Here is a 19,811-nt window from a genome sequence, read left to right as displayed (position 1 = left end):
GTCACTGATGTCGCTAGGTGTTTGGCCCAGAAGGGCAAAGAGTTTTTGACAGCAGTGGCGCTACGTATGCTTATGCTGCAAATGTTTGATTGTGAAAGCCTGTGCAAGAGGACAAGAAATAAATCACACTGAACCGGCAATTAAATGACATGAGAGGACAATCAATACTTCAAGCAAGTGCGTCCACTTCATTCCGGGTCATCACTCTCAGTTGCTCAGCACTAGGCTTAGCTCCTTTCGTAAATACGTTAGTCTGAATCAGGGGTCGGCAACCTTAAACACTCAAAGAGCCATTTGGACCCGTTTCCCAAAGAAAAGAAAACACAGGGAGCCACAAAACCCTTTTGACATCTAAAATGAAGATGGTACTGCATAAATTGTTTTTTTACCTTTATGCTATTGTAGTAGGATGAATTGGTTGTCATCTCTCTCCCGCCCTGCTCCTCATCTGATTGGTGGCCGGCGCTGCGGAAACGGCATGTATTTATGCGCCAACTTGACGCACCCCTCAGCGTTGTTACGGTGGCGTGGTTTGTTTAGCGCGCAGCTACATCGCGGTCTTGCGCCATCTTGTTAGCAGCTGTGGGACGCTCAGCTGTGGAAACGTGTGTCACGGTGCTGGTTGGTGGTACTGCTCGCCCTCCACCTCAGACCAGCTTGGGGCGGTCGCCATATACGGAGCTGTATAGACGTCTGTGTCACGGCTCCCACTTTCCCTCATTCCGACTTGCTGCCAGGAGCCACAGTGTGCTGTCCGGAGCCACGAGGGGCAGCCTGTTCAGAGCTGGCTGCCACTCCTTTCAGAGCTGCTGTTTTTCACTGCTATTGGTCTTGCTGTTTTGGAAACGCTGTTGTGCAGTGCTGCTGATCTTCATTGTGCTATTACACTGTTTTTAGGCGCTGTTCTTTAGCACTGTTTTTAAGTGGGTTTATGCGATTCTGTTTCCGTTGTCCCTTTGTTAAGTTCTGTTTGGTTTCGTTTTGGTTCTGTTTGTTGAGCGCACTTTTTGTTTGTCTCCGCTGCTTGTGGCCACGAAGCGGAGGGGTGCCTGAGTTACAGCAGGCCCCCCCCTTTCCGTTGCTGTGAAGTGCACTCTGGGTTTTGGTTTGGCGTATCACATTGGTGTTTTTAGTTGAGCCCCATTTTCCTGCTGGCTGCCTGGTAAGCCCCAGCCCTAGTCTCCCTGTATATTGAGTTTCCTTTTTTTTTTGTTTGTCTACCAGCAACACAGGCAAATTCTTTTAATGAGGGTTAGCTACCTTTTTTATTTCATTGTGTTAGAAATAAAAATGTAATTTGGGAAACACGTCTCCAGCTCATGTGTGATTCGAACCTGTGTGTCCATCAACCGAAACAAACTATTTCCTGGGGTGAAATTCCCCAGGTGGCATTGTCCGCAACTTAAAAAAAAAAGGAAAATTCTCCCGCCCTGCCACACTATATATATATGACCAGACTCCTGACCGCCTGCGAGCGCTTTGGGACGGGAGGAGCTCCTGACAGCACCCACTGCTCATTGAGGACAGTAATGCAGAACGATATGTGTTTTTACAACAGAGTCTCCAAAACGCCAGAAAAGAGTTGCTAGATTTGTCACTAGTTGCTTGACAAAAAAAAAAGTCACAAAGAAGATTTGGAAAGTCACCAGATATAGCGAGAAAGTCACCAATTATGCAACACTGCGTATGCCAGTCGGTGTGGCACAGCGGCAGTTGTGATGCATATATCCATCCATCCATCCATCTTCTCCCACCTGTCCGGAGTCGGGTCGCGGAGGCAGCAGCCTCAGCAGAGCCGCCCAGACTTCCCGATCCGCACACACCTCCTCCAGCTCTTCCGGGGGGGCCCCCATTCATTCCCAGGCCAGTCGAGAGACATAATCTCTCCAATGTGTCCTGGGTCTTCCCTGAGGCCTCCTCCCGGTGGGACGCGCCCAGAACACCTCCCCAGGGAAGTGTCCAGGAGGCATCCGAAACAGATGCCTGAGCCACCTCAGCTGGTTCCTTTCAATGTGAAGGAGCAGTGGCTCTACTCCGAGCTCCTCATGCGCGACCGAGCTCCTCACCCTATCTCTAAGGGAGTGCCCAGCCACCCTGCGGAGGAAACTCATTTCGGCCGCTTGTATCCGCGATCTCATTCTTTCAGTCATTACCTAGATCTCATGACCATAGGTGAGGGTTGGGACGTAGATTGACCGGTAAATCGAGAGCTTTGCTCCCTTGCTCAGCTCTCTCTTCACCACGACGGTTGGGTACACTGATCCGTCTGTCAATTTCACGCTCCATCCGCCCCTCATTTGTGAGCAAGACCCCTAGATACTTGAACTCCTCCACTTGAGGCAAGGACTGTCCACTGACCTGGAGAGGGCAAACCACCTTTTTCTGGTCGAGAATGATGGCCTCAGATTTGGAGGTGCTGATCCTCATCCCGCTCGCCCCACACTTGGCTGCAAACCCCCCAAGTGCACGCTGAAGGTCCTGATTTGATGAAGCCAACAGAACAACATCATCTGCAAACAGCAGAGATGAAATTCTGTGGTTCCCAAACCGAACCCCTTCCTCCCCCTAGCTGCACTGAGAAATTCTGTCCATCAAAATAATGAACAGAACCGGTGACAAAGGGCAACCATGGCAGAGGCCAACGCGCACTGGGAACAGGTCTGACTTACAACTGGCAATGTGAACCATGCTCCTGCTGCGGTCGTAAAGGAAACGGACAGCCCTTAACAGAGGGCCCCGTACCCCATACTCCCGAAGCACCCCCCACAGGATGCAACGAGGAACGCGGTCGAATGCCTTCTCCAGATCCACAAAACACATGTGGACTGGTTGGGCAAACTCCCATGAGCCCTCGAGCACCCGATGGAGGGTATAGAGCTGGTCCAGTGTGCTGCGACCGGGACGAAAACCAGACTGCTCCTCCTGATTCTGAGGTTCGACTATTGGTCATATCCTCCTCTCGAGTACCCTGGAATAGACCTTACCGGGGAGGCTGAGGAGGGTGATCCCTCTGTAATTGGAACACACCCTCCGGTCCCCCTTCTTAAACACAGGGACCACCCCCCCGGTCTGCCAATCCAGAGGCACTGTCCCTGACCGCCACGCGATGTTGCAGAGACATGTCAACCAGGACAGTCCCTCAATATCCAGAGTCTTGAGGTATTCAGGACGGATCTCATCCAGCTCTGGAGCTCTGCCACCAGGGAGCTTTCTAACCACCTCGGTGACTTCAGCCCGGGTGATGGGCGAGTCCACCTATGAGTCCACAGTCTCTGCCTCCTCTTCGGGATTGAGGAGACCCTCGAAGTATTCCTTCCACCGCCCAACGACCTCCTCAGTCGAGGTCAGGCGGTCCCCACCCGCACTAAAAACGGTGCTGGTGGAGAGCTGCTTTCCCTTCCTGAGGTGCCGGACGGTTTGCCAGAATTTCTTCAAGGCCGACCAAAAGTCCTCCTCCATGGCCTCCCCGAACTTCTCCCAGACTCGGGTTTTTGCCTCATCGACCGCACAAGCTGCCGCACACTTGGCCTGCCAGTACCCGTCAGCTGCTTCAGGAGTCCCACAAGCCACGAGGACTCCTTCTTCAGGTTGACGGCATCTCTTACTTCTGGCTGCTCCCACCGGGTTTGGGGATTGCCGCCACAACAGGCACCAGAGACCTTGCGACCACAGCTACGAGCGGCCGCAGTGACAATGGAGGAGAAGAACATGGACCACTCAGCCTCCATGTCTCTAACCGCCCTCGGAATCAGGGAGAAGCTCTCCCGGAGGTGGGAGTTGAAAACTCTGCTGACAGAAGGTTCCGCCAAACGTTCCCAACAGACCCTCACGATACGCTTAGGTCTGCCCAGCTTCTTCCCCTGCCAGCGAATCCAACTCACCACCAGGTGGTGATCGGTGGACAGCTCTGCCTATCTCTTTACCCGAGTGTCCGAGATACGCGGCCGGAGGTCTGATGATACAACTACAAAGTTGATCATCGACCGCCGGCCTAGGGTGTCCTGGTGCCACGTGCACATGTGGATTTCCTTGTGCTCGAACATGGTGCTTGTGATGGACAATCTGTGACCAGCACAGAAGTCCAGCAACAGAATACCGCTTGGGTTCAGATCGGGAAGGCCGTTCCTCCCAATCACCCCTCTCCAGGTCTCACTGTCATTGCCCACGTGGGCGTTGAAGTCCCCCAGTAAAACAAAGGAGTCCCCAGTTGGGGCACGATCTAGTACCCCTCCCAGGGACTCCAAGAAGGCCGGGTCCTCTGCACTGCTGTTGGGCCCGTAGGCCGAGACAGCAGTGAGCGACCTGTCCCCAACTGTGTAGGGATGCAATCCTCTCGTTCACTGGTTTAAACTCCAACACGTGGCGGCTAAGCTGGGGGGCAATAAGCAAGCCCACTCCAGCCCACCGCCTCTTTTTAACAGGCTGAGGTGAGGCCGACTATATCTAGTCGAAATCGCTCAACCTCCCGCACAAACTCCGGCTCCTTCCCCCCCAGCAAGGTGACGTCTTAACAACCAGAGGCTGCGTGTGCAGACCAGGCTGCCGAGGCAGCCCCCCCCCGACCACCACCCAGTCCTCTCTGCACCCGACCCCTATGATGCCCTCTGCGGGTGGTGGGTCCACAGGAGGGTGGGCCCACGTCGACCTTTTGGACTGTGCCCAACGCGACCACCATGCGCTTGCATATGGGCCTCAACCCCGGGCCTGGCTCCAGGGTAGGGCCCCGGCTGCGCCATAATGGGCGACGTCTCTTACATTGATTTTATCCTTTTCATAGAAGTTTTTGAACTGCCCTTTGTCTGTCCTGTCACCTAGAACCTTTTTGCCTTGGGTGACCCTACCAGGGGCATGAAGCCCCAGATAACATAGCTCCTAGGATATTTTGGGCACACAAACTCCCCCACCACGATAAGGTGGCAGTTCGGGGGGGAGATGCATATGTTGAGTGACAAAAAATTAAACGTGTTTTATTTTAATGTAAAGATCACCATAGTCTTCTAATTTAGAATTACATTTAAAAACTAATAAACTAAAATAAAATCCATTTAAATTAATTGGTCATTATTTATTTTCCAAAAACCACAAGGAGCAGCAGCAGAGGTATGAAAGAGCCACATGCGGCTCCGGAGCCACGGGTTGCCGACCCCTGGTCTAAACAAATCAACTGCCCCTGGTCATATTGATGTTCATGTACCTAGAAGTTCAATTCGAGGGAGAGGAGTGGCAGCAATCTTCCACTCGAACCTATTAATCAACCAGAGACCAAAACTTAGTTATAATTCTTTTGAAAGCCTTACTCTCAGTCTCATACACTTGAATTGGAAAGCACAAAAACCAGTTCTGTTAGCTGTAGTATATTGGCCACTGGCCCCCTTCTATGAGTTTCTATTTGAATTCTCGGAGTTCTTAGCTGATTTAGGCTCAGTATAAATAGTCATTTGAGTGGGAGACTTTATAATTCATGTAGATGATGAGAACGGCCGTCCAAAAACACGTTGAGGTTAATTTATGATTCTAAATTGTCCGTAGGTGTGAATGTGAGTGTGCTTGGTTTCTGTCTCTAAGTGTAGCCCTGTGATAGACTGGTGACCTGTCCAGGGTGTCCCCTACCTTCGCCCTAAGTCAGCTGGGATAGGCTCCAGCCCCCTGCGACTCTAGTGAGGATTAAGCGTTGTATAGATAATGGATGGATGGATAGATGGATGGATGAATTGAATAGAGGGAATCATGATGGACATGATACAGAAGGAAAATGGCCAGTTTACTGCAGATCTGCTGGAACATATACTGGAACTCTGTAATTTTGAGGCTTGCTGGCTGTGGAGCTGGCTGGGGATTATAATGCTGGATGCTAGTTAGATTTAGTGCGTCTTGTTTACCAATCACCAGAACAGCATGACCAGCAGCTTGAGTACAATCATAGTATGGGTGTTGGAAATGTTAATCCCTTTCCCAAAAACACCACCTCAGGTCAATCTTTCGACAAAAACACACTTTCTGCACTGGAGTCAAAGAAAACCACTCTCTTGGTTCCTGCCAACATTACAGACCACCTGGGAATTTTACTGATCCTGACCAACAACAGGAGCCTAAGCCTCCTCTGTAGGCTCCAAAGGCTTCCTGGTAAAGCTTTAGTGTCAGTTGTGAAATCTAAAAAAAAAAAAATCCCAGAGTACCTCTAGGCCCAACAACTTCTAGTACAAATTTTTGTAGATACAGTACATGGCATAGAAAAGTCGTTGTTGACATGATCACTCCTTACATTCTCATTCACAAGAATTAGTGGGAAGAGTTCAAGGGGACAAAAGTTGTCCTCCAGCCATGGCCAAAAATTTGTGAATGATCCCTGACCTTTTTCCATTACACCATAGGGGGCTTCCAGTACTGTAAGGGACTTAGCTTTCTCTGCATAGTCCTCACTGAACTGTCTTGAACACTTCCAGACACGTAGGAAGCTTCTGACACATAGGTTGGTGCACTGCTGCTTTGAATCAATTAAACTTTGGACTGAATGCCATTGGTACCCACTAACCTACATACACAACAGTAGTGCAGGACCAGAGGCCCTTGAACGGGGACAGCTTGGCTCCTGCACTGAAAAACTAAGTAAGCATATGATGGATCTCAGGAAAATGTGCCTGCCATCCACATTTATGACATCACTCATGGCTTTGTGCAAGAGGATATTAAACTAAGCTAAAGAGCTTGCATATACTAACAACATAGTACTGAGATCCAGAACCAGATCCAGAAAGGCACACCCACACTGAACTGCATTAAATTACAGTAAATTGATCAACTGTCTCAGGATTCATTATTTACATCTAGTACTGAGGAACATGGAAAGAGTATTCTAACAGATATATAATAGATTTACATGCTGTGATGTTAACCAAGTATAGCCAGCCACTAACTTTTGAGCATCCATTGCATCTACATTTAAAAATACCATTTGTAAAGCATTTTTTTAACATTTGAGGGTGATGATGTTAAAATCCATTTTTGAACAGTACTTGAAGAACTGCTTTAGGATTCTTTGGATGAAAAGGATTTTAATGAAACCCTTAGTTTTAAAAAGAACCCTCGAAGAACCCTTCAAGGCCGGTTTTAAGTAATACCTCACTCTTGAATGAAGAGGCTTTCTTTTTCTTTTTTTTTTTAAGAGTGTGGCAGTGGATCCGTAAGGATAAAGCCTATAAACATGGATTGCAATAACTTGTCCAGCATTCTGCAGAGGGCAATCACAAATTCAGTTCTAGGTAGAAAAAGATTCTCAGTTTGACTAGAATCCTGCATCACTGTTCAACATTTATAATACATATGGATGATATATGTGGATGTCCACATATTTTTGATCATAGAGTATAGATTATTTTGGGACCATACAATGCAAAGATTTGACACATACTGTCATATAAGTAACAATGTTGTGCTGTGAGCATGGAATGGAGATTGTTTGACAGCTAGTTAGCCAAATTTTGAAAGCAACAAGTCAGTAGCCCACATTGTTCCTAGGCTGCAGCACTCCTCTGCCCCCTCTTTGTCTGCAGTTTTTTTATTGCTAAAATCCTTATCCCTGTATAATTCAAAGAATAAAGTTGTTTAGCTCGCAGTCTTCATCCCTCCCCCTTTTTAATCAGGCTAATGGAGGAAACATATATTGCATTGATCCCTCTCACTGTGGTTTTCACAACAAATTGACGACCAGTCTAAGTAAAGGAGCCATCCCACATTTCTTTTTTCTCCTCTCTTTCTCCTCCATCTGCCTTTCCATTTTGTGATGTTTCAATAAGCACAAAGAGGGAAAAAGCAAACATCTTTCACACTGGCAGTTTTGCTGCTCAACTTCACAAATCTCACACCCTGCTTGACTGATGTATAACCTCTGAGTGGCTGAGCTCTTGACCTGTGAGGAGAAGGCTTATATCTTCCCCCTGCTAATCTGGTGAGTCGGCTTCTAGCCAGAACAAGGGCAGCAGGCCAATTCAAAACTCCTGTAACAAATCAGATGGCACCCAGCCAAGTGTCATAAGAAAGAGACAGGTAATAACAATTCACTTACCCCCTATGTAAGAATCACTTCTCCCACAATGCACCTGTCACAAACCCCTCGCTAAGCTGAAGCCATTTCTTCCTACTGTCTGACAGAGTAATTGCATGTTAAATTTTTTTTGCACACTGCTTTTGAGGGATTGTGTTGAATCATGCTGGCAAACTTTTTTTTCCCCCCAAATGAAATCAGATCAAGGTAAAAATGAATGAGCTCATCCACATTTAAAGAATGCAGTGATAGGGCAAGGCTGTGCATTGTATTCAGTGCAATAAATTCAAATCAAACAACACCAACCCCTTTGGCCTGTACTTTACTGCTGACTGAACAGTCAGTCAGTTAGAATCCCTCTCAGACTGGCACTAGAAGTGTGTTTTTACTACATAAATCTTGAAGCTGTTTTGGCTCCCTTCCTTACATGATGTTAAATTTAATGTAATTTTACCTTATTGTTTTATTTTATAAAATAAATGAAAAGAAAACTCAAAGATAATATTAATTTCCCATTTAGAGCATAGTGTTTAGAGCTGTCATTCATAGAGTCTAATTAATTAATTTAAGTTTTAAACACTGGCTTAGCTGAAAAAAAAAAAGAAGTATAATTGATATGTTGCTGTGATGTTTTGTTTTTATGCTGACCTGCCACATCACCCAGTGGAGATCATTTATCCTTCTGCTACATCATTTTTTTATTTCCTTTGTCATCTATCTATCTATCTATCTATCTATCTATCTATCTATCTATCTATCTATCTATCTATCTATCTATCTATCTAATATATTGCCTAACAAATCTGTTAAACCACTTGCCATATCAACAAGAAAACATCAATATTTTCAAACTAAAAACGTTATTATTTATTTGGTAAATTACAAACTGAAACAACTAAGTAGTCCTTTTTCCACACATAACCAAAAAACTTCTTATCTTGTGTGGCCTCCTTTGGCCTTGATAACAGCTTGTATTCTTGCTGCCATCGTTTTTATGTACTTTTCAACTGTCTCTGTTGTTGCTGAATTCCAGATAGTTTCTAGCTGTTCCCACAGACTTGCTTTAGATTTTAGATTTGACTTTTGTGCAATTAATCTTTGAATGTACTACATCCCAAAATTGTTCAATAGGTCTCAAGTCCAGATTCCTTTTTCTTGGTCCAATAATCTCTGCACAGCTTTAAAGTATGCTTGGGTTCATTGTCTTGTTGGTATATGAACCCACAACCAATCAGATTCAGTCCAGAAGGGATTCCATGATGCACTAAGATGTTGTGGTAGACGTTGTGGGTGCAATGCATCTGGCATCAAAACGTTCTCCAGCTTTTCTGCAGACAGAAACACGACGATGCTGACCGAGGAGTTCAAAGTTGATCTTGTCCGTCCAGAGTACCTTCTTCCAGTCATCAACAGTCCAGTCACTGTGCTCGCTGGCAAATCTCTGGATGTTTGCAGGCCTCATAATGGCTTCTCAGCAGCTTGTCTTTCCTCTAAGCCTTGTTCAATCAGTTATCTCTTATGGTCATTCTGGAGACATTCTCAGACTCTGATCTAGAAGCATTCATCTCTGCCTGAAGATCAGCAGTGGTCTGTCTTCTGTCTCTCGTCCTTAAAGTCTTGAGGTGTCTGACATCTGCTTCAGTTAACTTTGGTTTCCTGCCTCTTCCTTGGAGTATCTTGTAAGTACCAGTCGCGACAGTTGACTCCAAAGGCTACTTGGCCACACTTTGTCTTTCCCTGTTTGTCTCAGAGACCATCCAGCAGCATGAAGTGCTTTAATACTGACTCTTTCATTTTCAGTGAACTCTCAGTGTTTTACCATTTTGAACAGGAATGAAGAATTTCAAACTGAATTCACCTTTTTATACATAAATCTGAGCTGGCTCACTGGGCTTCTCTGAGAAGTCAGTTATTAATCAAGCTTAACATTCAACCACTAAAACTATTTTTTCTGTTAAGGAATGGAAGTAAATAACTATAATTTGACATCTTAAACAAGAAATAATAATGTGCTTTATTTTTTTTATTTTTTTCAGTTTTTTGTAAAACAGTGAATTTGAAAATTCATGGATAACAATAATTATATTTTAGCATTAAATATATTGTTTCAGTTAAAGAGCTTTTACATACTGGGGTATTAACCATTACAGAAACATAAAATGTGATTTTGGTAACTACCAACACTATTAATTTAGGGCAGCTGTGGCATAAACCCTACACTGGCTGGTAGTATATCTATGACTTGCTCTTACCAGCACAAGTGGTGCTTTTTAGGGCCAATGCAGTGTTGTTTATTTGACCCAATCCCACATGGGCTACAACACCCTGCAGTAGCATTTGTAAAAATTCACGATGCAAAGAATGTGGATAAATCCACTACGAGAAATAATGCCTGATACAAACACTTTCCTAGTGTGGCCAGCTATTTTAGAAAATTACGGAACCTTTTTAAAAATAAACTAATTGGAACATAAGGATTCTATTATTAAACTCAGACAGTTAACACATTTATTTTGGCTCTTTTCATAAGATTTTTTTGATCATGAGCAAAACATATAACAATAATAGCTTCATCCTTTAAGATGCACCTGCATTTCACAACAATTACAAAAAGACCATGTTATACTACGTTGTAGTGTTTTTACAGCTATAAATCAAGACATCCCAGCTATGACAGATTTCAACAAGCCACAAATTATACAGGGCATGTTGGATAAGAATGCTCCATTTTCATCATTACTTTAATGTACAAGCATGCTGGCAATTTCCAGACTAAGTCCTGAGGTCATTATTCTAATGGTGTCAAATGCTGTCAGAGATATTTCTCTCCAAGTCACTTTACCAGCAATGTCCACTTTGCTCTACAGATATGCTGCAGCATTTTCTCTTGGACTTGGTGATGTTAGAAATGATACATCTAAGTCACTCCCTCTGAGTTACTCGCCTTAAAGACTGATAACGATTCTTGGCCTCTATTATCATTTAAGAGAGATCAAAGAGCAAAATTAGTCCCATTTTTCCCCTTACAGTGACACAAGTGTTGACCTGGGAGAATCCCCACCAGGCCTGCCAGAAATCATCAGGGAAGTAATGTTCAATTATGCACACCGTTTGTTGTATTCCACTGGGCCAAATTAGAGTGAAAGGTTAAGGCAAGACTGAGGGTATCCTTATCACTTTGGTATCACTGTCCTAAAAGGCATTGACCTCTCACTTAGATTATTACAAAGAAACATATTCAGCGTCATAACTCATCTCAGCATGACATATTTCACTCTATATTAGTCTTTTCAGCTTCTAATAGCCACTTCCAAAGATGGCCACCTTACCATTATATGAATACACATATTTCTGAAACTAAAGCAAAAGCCTTTCTGAATTAACATTATTGACTGGGGCACAATTAGATGCTTGTGTAATTGTTAATGGAAGGTTAATGGGAAAGTGTTAAGATAAGGTGTGGGGCTTAAAACACATTTATTGATTTTACAGCTTACTGGTTAATTTTAGAGATGATTAGATATATGCTTCTCTTCACATTTTCATCAATATATTTCATTTTTGCGACTAATGGCTAATTGTGTGCATTTGCCAGAGTTGTGCAGTTTCACATCTGCCGTAATAGATGGCATGATTCATGATCATTTAGAAATAACTATCAATTAATGGGTTTTAACAATTTAGGACAATTTATTATTATTATTATTATTATTATTATTATTATTATTATTATTCAGTGTGCATAATGTATGTAATGCTTGGTGTGTCTACAACCCCAAAAGAGTGTAGCATATATTCTTTTATGTCACAGTATGAATATTAGCCAACACATGCTTGCAATGTGTGTGGACTGTGAGCAGTTCCCTTCAGATTTACAGTTCTACAGTTCTAATACTTTCATACTGGATGGTACAGTTATTTGATATAGTATTCTATTTAGTATCATTCATTTTAAGGTCGATCTTAAATTTTTGCTACGTATCATTATATGCTACCCTTTCTACCTTATCAGTGATGGAACTGGATTATCAGTTTTTATCTGGTTAATTTCAGATTGGTCTTATCTGAATAACATGTGCACAGTGTCACTGAAGTTGAGTTTCACTACACAATATCTGTAATATATCTGCAGCTAGTTAATTTGGGTTACAACTTGACACCTTACAATGAATTGCTTCATGCTCTATTTGCATCCCTTGTATTTTGTCCTGCTCGCTGTTTAAAATGAGGGCATCACTATCTGAGCAAACCAATATAATTCAAGACTCATCATGTCAAGTTCCATTTTTAATGTGCTTTAATATCAGATGAGAAAAATGGACACTTGTGTTAAAGACAACCCTGCATCAGATCCTGTTTTTATACTGAGTGGCAAAGTGCTTTACCCAGGTATAAAATAAGAAAGTATGAAGGCAATATAGATCTCATCTTGATGAGATGCAGTATTAGAAACAATAAATGGCACATGACAGGCAGGGTTGTCATGAATGAGGTGAATTGGCTGCGGCAATACTAAGCAAAAAGGGGGAAGGAAAAAAAAAAAGCCTACACAGAGTCCTTCAAGCACTGAGTCACTTTCAAAGGCACTTTAGCGAAGCTTCTCCTTTGAAAATCCCTTTCTTTCGTTTCACATCTGAGAGAATCGTTGTTGGTGTTACAGGTGGCACAAAGGTGAAAAGGCATTGGAGAACCTTTCAGAATTACCTTGGCTGTCCACCAGAGTTTTACCGTTCATTTTTGAGAAGTGAAGTAAACCTCTGAGGCACAAAAATTGATTTAGAGTGAGAGCATCATAGTGGGTTGAAATATAATAGGTGTCTGAATGCTGCTTTGGGGTGAGAATTGATTGAAAGAGAATGAGATAACATTTTTCCAATTCAGAGAACTCTGATTGAAGAAAGAAATCCTTCAAGAAATCTTACATGATTATTGTCGTAGAAGGAATACAAACTCTAATGTTACACATCTTGTAGGTTGTACATTTGTTCTTTGAAAACTGTCTGTGTGCGTAAGATTCATTTATAATATCAAAAGAGCACCTACTATTGAGAGCATCTATTCTGAACCTAGAGCTAAGGTGGACAAAAAGCAGTGGCATCAATTCAGCAAGATTAAAAGAAAACCTACTGTACTATTGAGTGCATCAATTCTAGAGTACAAAAGAGGTAGGTAAGTGTCGAGATGAGGAGAGGGCTGGCTCTAGTCTCTACATAACCTCTTGCCCCAACACAAAGCAGTGGTTTGAACCTCTCAGAGCAGCCACATTCATACGGATAGGCTTGTCTGCATGCTAATTCCAGGGAGATACAATTTGAAGCACTAAAACCCTCAATGTCACATGCAAATCACGTCTCTATTTAATTCCACAGACACAAACTGTCAAATACTGCAGTGATCAGTTTGTAGGAAGAGTGACACCAGTACTGATTAAAAAGAGCATGGAGGAAAAGGCATGGTGAGAGAGAGAAAAAAAAAATACAGTCACAATCCTATATCCAGCACAAATCCCTTTTGTGCCCCTTTAAAATGATGCGTTTCATTAAAAAAGATTGCACCTCATGTCTGACTGAGGTGTAGCAAACAAGCTTAAATGATGGTCTTTGGCTCCAGCAATAAACCACAATTTTACACTTTGGTCTCTTCCTTTGCTCTAAATAATATCTTTTAATCCTCACTTGCAAGTGTTGGGAAGAGATAAAATGTGGTCAACATTGTGAGTCACATTTTGCTGGTGTGTTTTCACAACTATTTAATGAACTACATTTTTCCGCATAAGGTTAGGAAAATGGGAAAGGTAGGGCCGTGTGGAAATGTTCATTTGATGTTGTCTCAAGCGTATGAATTCATTTCTTGCCTGGAAAATGGCTTGAAAATTATTATTTTCCTATATTGCCTGGAAAGGGCAGACACATTTTTGGGTACATTTTGCTTTACTGTCTTTCAAAATACATACGATTAACATATATTCTATAGGAAGGAAGAGAAACACCATATGTCATTTATGCAAATACTAGATGTTTATACTCAAAGGAACATTTGTTGTTATTGGGCTGCAGCAAGAGGGAGTTTGACATGAATGGTTGTTTATACCATGTGTACCCTATTGTAGACATTTTTTACATTCAATCTCCTACTACTATTTAGCCTGATAACCAGGCTAAACTGGTTTCACACTATACTTTCAGCACACCTACATTTTCTACTAAATGGTGATTCAGAGAGCTCACATTGAAAACCCAGGAGTATGATACTTAAGGAGATTTTATTGTATGTCTGTCCACGAGAGATTGAAGATCGGATTATATGACTTCAGATCTGTTTACTCAGCTACATGCTGGTCTCAAATATGTTCATGTCCCTTCAAAGACCTTTGTCTGCTTTTCAAATATAAACATGGAAAGGATATATCCTTTTTTGATAGTTTCTCATTCCTCACCTCACCAACAAATTGTTACAGTTTGCCAGTAGAAACGATCAAATAAGGAAACTGGCACAGCCTCTGACATCCTTTTTATTTTAGTTGTTTTCTGTTTGGAAGAGAAGGGGACTTTATAGTTTTATTTTGTACAAACCAGTCAGAAGTGGGTGATTTAACTGTCCTGTTACCGTCTTTAAAGCAGTTTATAGAACTAGTTACAACTAACAGGAACCTGTACTACTGTGTCTATCTCATGACAAGTGTCTCCATTTTACAGTCACTATTAATTGTAGATGCATTGGAAAAACAGTTAGTAAACACATCATTTCTTAGTTGTACTTTGGCATTACTGAGTTCACACTGGTAAACACAACCTCCAGGAAACTGCCCCATGCTTGCACTCTAAATTCAGACTTGACAAAAGCTTTTATCCTTTTCAGCTTTTCTATGCTAACTACTACACGGATGGAAGCATCACAACCTTCCCAAGTGCTGCACACTCATGAGTCCAGGCTGACCAAGTTTAGCTTGAAGCATTGCAGATGGTGACTGACTGAACTCGGTTTTTCCCCTGGGGCCTACCACAACTTGTTGCTGAAAGTGTTCAGGTGAACAGATCTATGACATCAAAAATCTGCTTTAGAGAAGAAGAAATACTACGTCTAGAACTACCTATAATATTTAATTCACTTAAGTTTTATTTATATAGTGCCAATTTACAACATATTTCATTTCAAGACACTTCACATTGTAAGGTGAAGACCTTACAAATTTGGGGTGGGGAGGGGTAAGCAGGATAATGAAGCCAGTGACTGCAGATCAGAGACGTGTAGCTGTAAATCCAAAGACACCTGCAGAGAGAACAAGCACAGACTATGGGAGCGAGAAGCAACAAAGTTAGTGACATGTAATGATGGTTTATAACTGTTTGGAAGAGAGAAATGGGGGAATAGAGTAGAGAAGCCCAGTGCATCATGAGACGTGTCCTGGCAGACTAGACCTTTAGCGGCATAACTGAGGGACGGCTCATGTGACCCTGAGACAAATTCCAAAACATTGTCTCAGTTGTCATAAAATGTGTTTACCGTTCATAATCCTTAAAGAAAAAAATATTCATTCTGGTAACTGCTTAACAAAATATTTATATTTCCCAAAAATAACTTACATTTCATACCATACATGACAAAAATGATAGGAGAGACAATCAGAATGGTAAATCAGCATCTCTAACAAACTATAGTCTGATTTTTGGTTTTCTGAAATATAGTATGACTTGAATAAAACAACCAGATTGGAAACCATTCAAACACATCATTTGTGAAACATGACATTTGAGACATAAATACTATTGCTATATATTATAATACTATATTTTGCTATTTATGCTTTGAGGGAAAAATCCAAACTTTTTTTTTAAAAAAAGGATAGTAATGACAAATGATAAGGAACCCAACGAAGAGCATTTTCAGTTAGAGAGTGGGGAAAGAAGAATAACAGCGAGGCATGGAGAGGGAACAAGAACCTTAGAGATAAAAACATAAAGAAAATCCACCTATTTCCTGGGAACAAGAGAAGGATCCTAAAGTCACTACAATCACAGCAAGTTCTCTGCTAACTACAAATCACAAGCCCTCATTCATCCATTGCTTTGGTTACTGTCCTCTGGACAATATGGTCAATCCTTTTCTGTTATGTGCTGTCCCATGAATTTAGTACCATTGTGGGGAGAGAAGCAGAACCAATCAAACCCCAGCAACCAGCAATCAGTCTGGGACCCTTCAGCCAGGGCATCCTATGTACCTCTGAACACCCCCCCCTCCTTAAAAAAAAAAGCCACACGCCCGGCTAAATCAGCATTTGAAGACACTCAATAGCAGGCTCCCACCCTCTGGAGTTGGACTATGCAGGATGACAAAATGGTAGCGGGATGCAGCCATCACGGACACCTTCCAGCGGATACATTTAACTTCTGTCACTTGCACTTCAATGCACAATCAATTCCACCCTTTCTTAATGCTGACACCTCAGTGCCATGAAATACTCTCTCTCTCTCTCTCTCTCTCTCTCTCTCTCTCTCTCTCTCTATCTATCTATCTATCTATCTATCTATATACACACACACATATATATAGTTGTTTGCTTTTACATCTGCTGTCAAAGTTATTGATTTCATGTTGTGGACTGTGGGCTAGATGAGAGCTCCTTTTCATTGACTTGTTTGATTTGAAACTAATTACCAAAAATAGACATTTAAAGGAAGTCAACAAGAGCGGGACACTCAAAGAACATATGATCAGCTTAACCATGGGTTGCTAAGATGTAATTGCATCTAATAAATGGCTGTGATTCTCCCACTATCAAGTCTTGCCCCCCCCCCCCCCAACCAGTGATCAATGATTAAGAGGAGCACAAAAACAAACAAACCAAGAAAAAAGCAGGAAAGGATATAAAACTATAAATTCAAAAGTGATAGTGCAGTTAGCAGATGTGAGAATGCTGCCACGAACAATTCTTGGGTTCAAAAATGCTGCTAGAGTTTTCCATTTGACACTAAAAGCTAGCAGGTACATAACTATGACTGCACCTCTTACATCCTTTAAAGGCCTTTTGCATGTTGATTTACAATGTACATCTGAATTATTACAGCACTGTGTTGCTGGTAGCTCTTTCCCATGGGTGACAAAATGCCTGCTATTTTTCAGCTAAAATATGCATGGTAGTACATTTTTCCTGTGTGCTTCAGTGATTACAAGCCTACCTTTAAGACTGGACTGAGGAATAAGCGAAAATTAGTCAAAGTGCTTTTAATTTCGCAATTACCATACACCCGTATGAATGAGATGACATAATTGCAGTCTCCTCATGACATTCATCACTTAGTGGAGAGATTGAAGATGTCATGTTTGTCCCATAATTATCTATTCCAGCATTAGTGTCTGGGATAATTAATAATTACCCTTCATGTCTTACTGTATACACTGGAATCTGCTGGGGACGTGTAAGCACTGCACATTTCCCCTCTTATGCTGTCCTTTTTCTGAGGGGAATTGCTTTGTCTTGCACTTTTCTGCTTTTCACAAGCCTGCCTCTGTGTTGCTGTCAATTTTCTCCAAATTGCAGTAATGGCTGATGAGATTTGATCACATTGTGCACACACCGTCTCTTGGCTCCAAGTGACATGGGGCAAATAGTGCACATCCACAGCATGTTACCTCACCTGGTGGTTTATTGCTTTGGCTTCATCTTAAGAGGGTGCTACTTCAAATTTTGTCACAGTAAGAAAGTATTTAGCAGGAAGAGACACTTGGCATATTTCAGATTCATCCACATTTTTAGTCTAATTTTATGAGAAAAAAAAAAGTTATTAAAACAGCATGCAGTTCACAACACTTTTATTTGCTATTCTGGTCACAACATTGTCACAGATCATGATCTCACAACAGTGGGGTGTTTGCTGAGGCCTCTTCAGCCCATTCAATAAGAAAACACAAAGGAGATCGAGCCGTTGATAAAGAGAGGTGGATAATCCCAGCAGAGTGATAGAGGGATGTGAATTACAAGCAAATTAACAAGCAGTTAAAGTAGAAAAACAATGATTTCGTACATGAAACATTCAGTTGGAAGAGAGATAGCAGCCATTAAAGACTGTATATTCTCTATAAGTAATGTCAGCTGTCTAAGGTTAAATGGAATTTGGAGATAACTACTCGTTGGCACAATTAAGTATATTTAATTTTTAAAAAATTTAAAAAAAGTTCATTATCTTTCGTAAAGTTTGGGAGGTGGTGTAAGTTGATAGCGGCTAGTTAGAAAGTTGAATGTTCTTTTGAACGTTTTTGCTCTTAAATCAACATTTCTTTCCACAGTGAATCCCGTCACCAACAAAACCACAACACAGAATGCTGGGTCCCGTCTTCACAGGCTCCATAAACACATTCTAATATTTTTAAATTTTATTTAATTTTTTTAACCAAATCAGTTTTGAGATGTGCTTGCTCAGAGATTTTAAAATGCTGCAGATAAATAACATGGTCACATTTGAAAAAGAAAATTGAATCTTGGGAGAATTTAATTCTGTTTTTTTTTTCTTCCTAACAGAGATAATTGCAGAGTGGACCATCTGAACATGTTCTTTTAAATCTTAACTATGTGAGGTGTGGTCACCAATGGTGGTCAGTTATCTGGTGATACAATTTGGTTCAATTAATTTAGAATAGTTTCAAGACTTTTGTTAAAAATGTAGTAATAATTTGGTAACCAAGGTCTAGAAGAATTATGAGTCTAAATAACAGAGCAGACCAGTATGTGTAAACTCCACTGATTGAGGGAGTTTGTCGTTCAGACAAAATATTAATCTGTGACAATAAAACAATCTGAAGATCAATGTAGAATTCTTTATAAAAATTCAACAGGAAAGCCATCTGGCCCTTTATTTGTTGGCATGAAATTCATTGTAGCCTGAGCCTGTTTTTGTAAATGGTGAATTGGAGTATTGTTGATCTATTTTAGATCATTTAGGTAACTTGATCTTTTAGAGATAGTAATCCAGTTTATTTTGTGAATGTGTAGTTGGGTTTTTTGTGAAATTCCTACAAAGCCTGGTTGATTTCTATTGGATGACAGGTTATGTTATTGTTTTACTGATATGAAGTATATACTTTGACCTCTCTCTCTGCTTGCTCCTTCTTTAGTTGATGGACATGTTATTTATTTGGTTTATTATTAAAATCATCATGCTTTTGTCTGATATGGTTACACTTTCTTCTGATTTCATCTAAAATGTTGAGATGTAGTTTAGTTCTTTATGCAGTTACTTGTCTCCAATTATTCTCTGCAGACATGATCTCATGTAATGCTTTACGTGTTTCTGCTTCCCTCTCAAGTTCTTGTATGTGCATCGGGTTTTCAGGTTTTTTAAATGTTACATATGAAAATAAATAATCCTCCTAAAGTGGCTCTTTTTTCCAGATAGGATTGATGCAGGGATCTTTATTTTCTTTATTTAATTTGTAATCCATCCACATATTCTGGGTTAAAATTCTTTATTATGAAGTAAAGAAGTATCAAATTTCCATTGTTAAAGTTAAGTTTTCCCTACCCAATTGAGGAATGAAGTAATTTTTAGTATGATCTGTATGTTAATGGAAAAAAGGACACTGTATTCCCTTTTCAGGGTCTTTTTTTTTAAGCAGAGTCAAAGCATTTTGTAGAATTTTGTGGTTTTCATTGAGATGTTTTTTACCCTGCACTTGATGTGTTAAAAAGAACATAATGGATATATAGTGGTCTAATGGTGACTGAGTCCTGGGGATTGCTTTTGTTTGTAATGCAACTATTAATTAGCATTTCCCA

The sequence above is a fragment of the Stegastes partitus genome, unplaced genomic scaffold (assembly GCF_000690725.1).
Source record: "Stegastes partitus isolate 25-593 unplaced genomic scaffold, Stegastes_partitus-1.0.2 Scaffold316, whole genome shotgun sequence".
Lineage (NCBI taxonomy): Eukaryota > Metazoa > Chordata > Actinopteri > Pomacentridae > Stegastes > Stegastes partitus.
This window is presented reverse-complemented; position numbering follows the sequence as displayed.